Below are 5,885 nucleotides of genomic sequence, written 5' to 3' on the forward strand. Positions count from 1 at the left end.
ATGCTCGAAAATGCACAAAGCCATTAACATGAAGGTACAAGGCAAAACAGGTTTTGAGACAAAAGCTCAACAATGTCAATCAAACTTTTTGATTTTCTAATTTTTATGTGATTTTTGGATTTTTGACACTAGAAGAAAAAGATTGATCAAAAACAAAAAAATCACAAGTATGCACAAGTAGACAAGCAAACAACCAACAGCAAAAACAATAAGCAAACAAACAAACATCCTGGCAAAGCATAGGAAGTATTAATGCATGGACATGTTGTAAAGCTTATGCATGAGTACCCTTTTTCACCAACACGTCACTTGCGTTTGGGGTGATTTCCTTATAGGATTGGGTACAGGAGGTAGGGCTTTCAAACCTTCGTGAGAAGCTTTCCAAGCAGTTGGTGAATGCACCAATCATCTTCATCACGTTCATTATTCTGGGATCACCATTTTGATCTCTAGATTGTTCACCTGCCCAATTTCTTCTATCATTTCTAGGTCCTCGTGACCTTTAAGGAGTTGCACTATTCTTTGCTCTCAGCTTTTGGCAATTTGGTCGAGTATGCCCTTGAAGTCCGCAATGATGACACACATAAGTTGATCTAGGACCTCTTTGTGGTCATGGACGTGACTTGGCACGAGATTCAGACCTGCCCACAGATTGATTACGGGTATTCAACAACCGTTCGTTCCCCACATTTCTCTTCTCTTCAATCTTGGGCATCTCAGTAGTAGGACCAACATCGGCTGATTCTTTGGCCTTTATAAACTTCACTTCTTTAGTGACATTTCCAGATGAGCTACTTCCTCCGGTATATCCCAACCCGGATTTGTCTGAAAAGCTCTTTTGAGATGAAATAACATCATCTAGCTTCTTGGTGGTGACCCTTTCAATTTTAGCATTAGCTTGCACAACCTCTTGCTCAAGAAATCTCACTTTTGTGTAAGCTTTTGACAGCTCACCATTCAATGTTTCTATCTCACATTTGGCCTCCTTATATCAGATTAGGAGACTTTTGTAATCCTCCTCTGCCTTCTTCATTTTTCTCACAGCAGCCTTGGCCACCCTTGTGTACTCACTCGACTTCTCCAAGAGTGAGTTATAATTCTCTTGAAGATTGGCTATACTTTCATTTTCTTCAGCATCTGATTCTTCAACAATTCCCAGTGATTCTTCGTCACTATGTTCTCCAAGGTCTCGTACAAGCAGATTCAACTCGTCTGAAGACTCAACATGAGCAATAGTCATAAAAGTTGAGTAGTTCCCCTCTCCATCACAGCTTTCTTCAGATTCTGAGTCAGATGAATCCGAGTCACTCAATTTTGTGGCATACACTTTGCCTTTTGATTTCAAATAATTCGGACATTCTTTCTTAAAGTGTCCATGCCCGTTGCATTCGAAACAAGTGACACCTTGTGTAGGTAGGGATTCTTTTCCATCTTTCTTTTTGAATTCCCTTTTCTCCCTTCTAGAACTTTGAAATTTTCTTTTATCATCAAATTTGCCATTATTTTTGAATTTCAAGAACTTTCTGAAATTTTTAACAAGGTATGCAACATCTTTGTCAACCACATCTTCTGCCGATGAGTCTTGATCTTCCACCTTCTCATTAATGGTCTTAAGAGCAAGAGATTTACTCTTCCATTGATTAGGCAGCGACATCTCATAAGTCTGAAGAGAACCAACCAGCTCCTGGACTTTGATGTCATCAAGGTCCTTCCTCTCTTCAATCACTGTCACTTTAGCACGAAAACTTTCCGGCAAAGATCGAAGGATCTTCCTTACAATTTTAGAGTCCTCCGTTTTCTCTCCCAAATTGAACTTGCTGACAATTACTTCATTCAGCTTGCTATAGAAAGAGTCAAAGGACTCATCCTCACTCATTTTTAACTCCTCAAACCGAGTGGTTAGCATCTGTAGTTTGGTGTCTTTTACCTTCTTTGTGCCTTCGTACGTGGTCTCCAATATCTTCCATGCTTCTTTAGCAATGGTAATGTGAGAGATCCTGTGAAATTCATCTGGAGACACACCACAGAAAATAGCATTGAGTGTTTTATTGTTAGTATTAGATGCAGCAAGTTCTGCCTTATCCCATGTGGATTTGGCTTCCTCAGGCTTGGTCCAACCTATCTCAACAGCATCCCAAACAGATTCATCAATAGAACACAGAAAAGCTCTCATGCGAACCTTCCAAAAAGCATAATTACTACCATCAAAATATGGAGGTGCATTTAGGGATTGAGACCGATCTATCTCAAAAGAGAGTCAAGGATCACACAATGGTAATGAAACCACTATAAGTGTACCCGCTCTGATACCAAGTGAAAGTTCAAATATGTGTATAAACACCCTTGAACGTTTAGACCCCCAAATTACAACTTAACCAATTCAAGCATTATGTCAAACAACTAGTGTGCGGAAAATTAACATAAGCTATAATATGAAATTGGAAAAGCTATCTAAGCCAAATTAAAATCTCAACCCACAGCAGATAAAAAGGCAAAGATAAAAGGGAAGGAAGATGCAAACACAAAGACAACACGCGATGTGTTATCGAAGAGGAAACCGAAGCCCTCGGCGTAAAACCTCTCCACCACCCTCCAAGCGGTAAAAAATCCACTAGAAAATGTAGTTGGGATACATGGACAATAATAGACCCTCCAAGCCTAATCTACCCAGTGCACCTAAGCCCTCCAAGCTTCTTGCTCCAACGAGGTTGCGCTGAACCTTTTTCTTTTCTAGCTTCCCGGATTCCGCAACTAGACTGTAGCATCAACCAATGAAGATTGGTTCCTTCCTAACTGCTTCCCAGAAATCCAAACAGCCCTCTCACAGTGATGAATATGGTGAGAACAAGGTTTGGTAAAATGCCTCTCAAGGATTTGACAATGGAGAGGAAGAGAGTTGAGGAATTTGAAGAGACTCTAATGTATAGATTCTGGGTGAATCAATCTTGTTTTTCTTTAGGGTTTCTTTCTCAAAATTCTCTCTGAAAGCTCTCTTACGTTTGTGGGTAAAAGGGGTATTTATACTAGAGTGAGAGAGGAATGTGAAACATCAGGATTTACAAAACAAGGGTGGCCTGCGGCTTGACCTCGCGACTTGACTGAGTCGCGAGATCTAGTCGCGAGATAACCATATGGCCAGTTGTTCTGTTTTGTCCTGTAGTGTTCCAGCTAGCATGACTGTTCACCTTCTGGCATGCTTGGCACGTGTGCTGCGTCTGGCGGCTTGCAGCCGCGAGTCACCTGCGAGGCCAAGCCACGAGTCTCTGTTTTCTTGCACACTCTTGAGCAAACTTCACTCTATCTCACTCACTACCCTTACAACAAGCCCACCTAAATACAGGGTTACTAAATGCTGAAATACAAGCAAATTTGGCATGGAATAAAGCCAATAAAATGGTTGATTAAATTCAACCTTACAATATTCACTTGTTGAATACAATAAAATCTATCCTAACACAAACTCTTGAAAAATTTTGCAAGAAGAGAGTTTATGGCAAGTAGACTTTGACAACCTGTATTTCTGAAACACTTTAAACAAAACTCATCAAGGCATCTTTGTGTGAAATAGAAACAATAGATTGCATACAAGTATAAGAAACATGTGTATAAAGAGCGAAAAGAAACAACACATGAAGGGGTAGGTGAAAGAAAAACACACATCAATATAAATAAGAAGATAAGTACAATGTATGTCTCAAAATGGTCACAAGACCTCATGTACAAGAGTAATGTTTCTAAAAAGAAAGAAAAGAAAAGATACATATTATCCTCACTACATCCCTAAAAAATGTATCAACACTCCCCCTAACAAAATGATCCTATACTAACTCTCCCCATAAGATAGACTACTCTCATACCAAAACTACTCCCCATTTTTGTCACGAATGACAAAGGGTAATAGTGTCAAGTAGACATCTCATCGGCAGAGCTAGCATCTCCATCATCATCATCTGAAGCATCATCGTCATCACCATCATTATCATCCTCATCCTCAGAAGCAGAAGCCACGAGAGAAGGTGGTGAAGGAGTAGCCTTAGGAGCAAAGCCACCCTAGACGCCTGTCGTCGTGCAATACGACTGACCCGAACATTCACTTGATACAACTTCGTAGAGAGTGTATCGAGGCGAGCATCCATGTGCTGCAGCTGCGCCATAATATCTCCTAGAGACACATCACTCCGATGTGGATGGAGCCGAATAGGATGGAGCTGAATGGGAGGAAGGACTTGCTAAATCCAACTGCCGCGATCAAAGCTGGGCCTTGTTAAGTTTAACGGTAGTGTAATCTATGGCATACATGACAGTAAAATGGTCGAATGAAGGAAAAGGAATAGAAAAATGGCGTAGAATCCTCTTGATAGCGGAAGGAAAGATGAGCTTATCACGGGTCGTCGAATCTAGATGAAAATCTATAATAGACAGAATGAAATGAGAAGGGAAGTCTATGGTAAGATACTCAAGAAGAGACAACAAAAACCGAGCAAGAGGCTCTGTGATGGAGTTATAGTAAGAGAGGGGATGCAAAACGAAAGTCATCACCACGTTCATGAATCTAGGATCTTTAGCAAAAAGTCGACATGGTGTAAAAAGACGCTCACCCCAAGAAGTAGGGCGCTCAAAAAAAGCAGACATGAGCTCATCCCTGGACACAGTCCTCAGACGCTCACAACCAGGATAGTCAAGAAACTCTATCCTAGGAACCCGAAGCACATTCACAACTAATTGCGGTGTGATAGGAATGCGCGTACCTCGAACGCTAGTGAAGAAAAGAGGTACTGACCGATCAATCCCGTGCATGCTGGAGTAGAACTCCTAGATAAGCACGAGAGGACAGGTGACTAAGGCATCACACAGTGAATCCCATCCCCTACTGTGAATGACAGAGGGAAGGTCGGTGTCTGCAAAATCTATCAAGATGACTTGGCATTCCGAATGAATGCCTCGTTTAGAAAAGTTCTCCAAAAATGCCTTAAAGGTGTCATCATCACAGAACCGAATATGAGATAAGGTAGGATTAGACAAAGAAGAAGCACCGAAACGAAGAGGGTTCCGGGCTGGAGTGGATTTACGCTTAGGTGCCATAGACACGACTAACGTAAACAACAGAGAGGGAGAGAAAGAAAGAAAATCAGAAAAGTCCCAAACATTTTCAAATATATCAAATATATTGAAAAGAAGTACGTATGTGTAGGAAATGCATGAACATGTGACATGCAAAAGAAATTGCATTATTGGCTCAGCCTAATCCAAACCTATCAATACACAAACATATATCACACATCTAAATGCATGACAATACCATTATAACGCTAATGTGATGCAATGCATGAGGTTTTAAACACATTTAAGTGAAAACCCAACCCAAAATTTCAATGAAATCTCATCAATTTTGAAAAACCCTAAACATTTCCAAAAACCCCAAATCCTAGGATTCAAAACATGAAATGCATGAATGAGAAAGGATTAGAAGCTTACCAAGTGAAGAAAAACTTGAAAAACCTTGGAAAATCCTTGAGAACCAATATAGGAGTGAGATTGGAGTGTTTTTGGGAGAGAAATAGAGAAGTATCGAGAGAGAGATCGAAGGAAATGAGATTCAGATCGCGCAGGGGCTTTAGTAATTCTCGACAGATGCAGGTATTGACAGGTATCGAGGTATCTGTCGAGGAGGTGTCGAGAAAATACTCGTCGATAGTTGAGGTGTCGAGGAGGCATCAAGGATCAACACACCAGTTTTTAGAACAGAAGCTTGATCGATCCACCAGATATCGAGAAGCTATCGAGCATACAGATCCAATCTCAATAGATCCACCAGGTATCGAGGTGCAGGTGAGATTGCGATAAGAAGAAGCTTAAGAAAGCTCAACAGATAGCTAGCTATCGAG

The sequence above is a fragment of the Quercus robur genome, chromosome 1 (assembly GCF_932294415.1).
Source record: "Quercus robur chromosome 1, dhQueRobu3.1, whole genome shotgun sequence".
NCBI lineage: Eukaryota > Viridiplantae > Streptophyta > Magnoliopsida > Fagales > Fagaceae > Quercus > Quercus robur.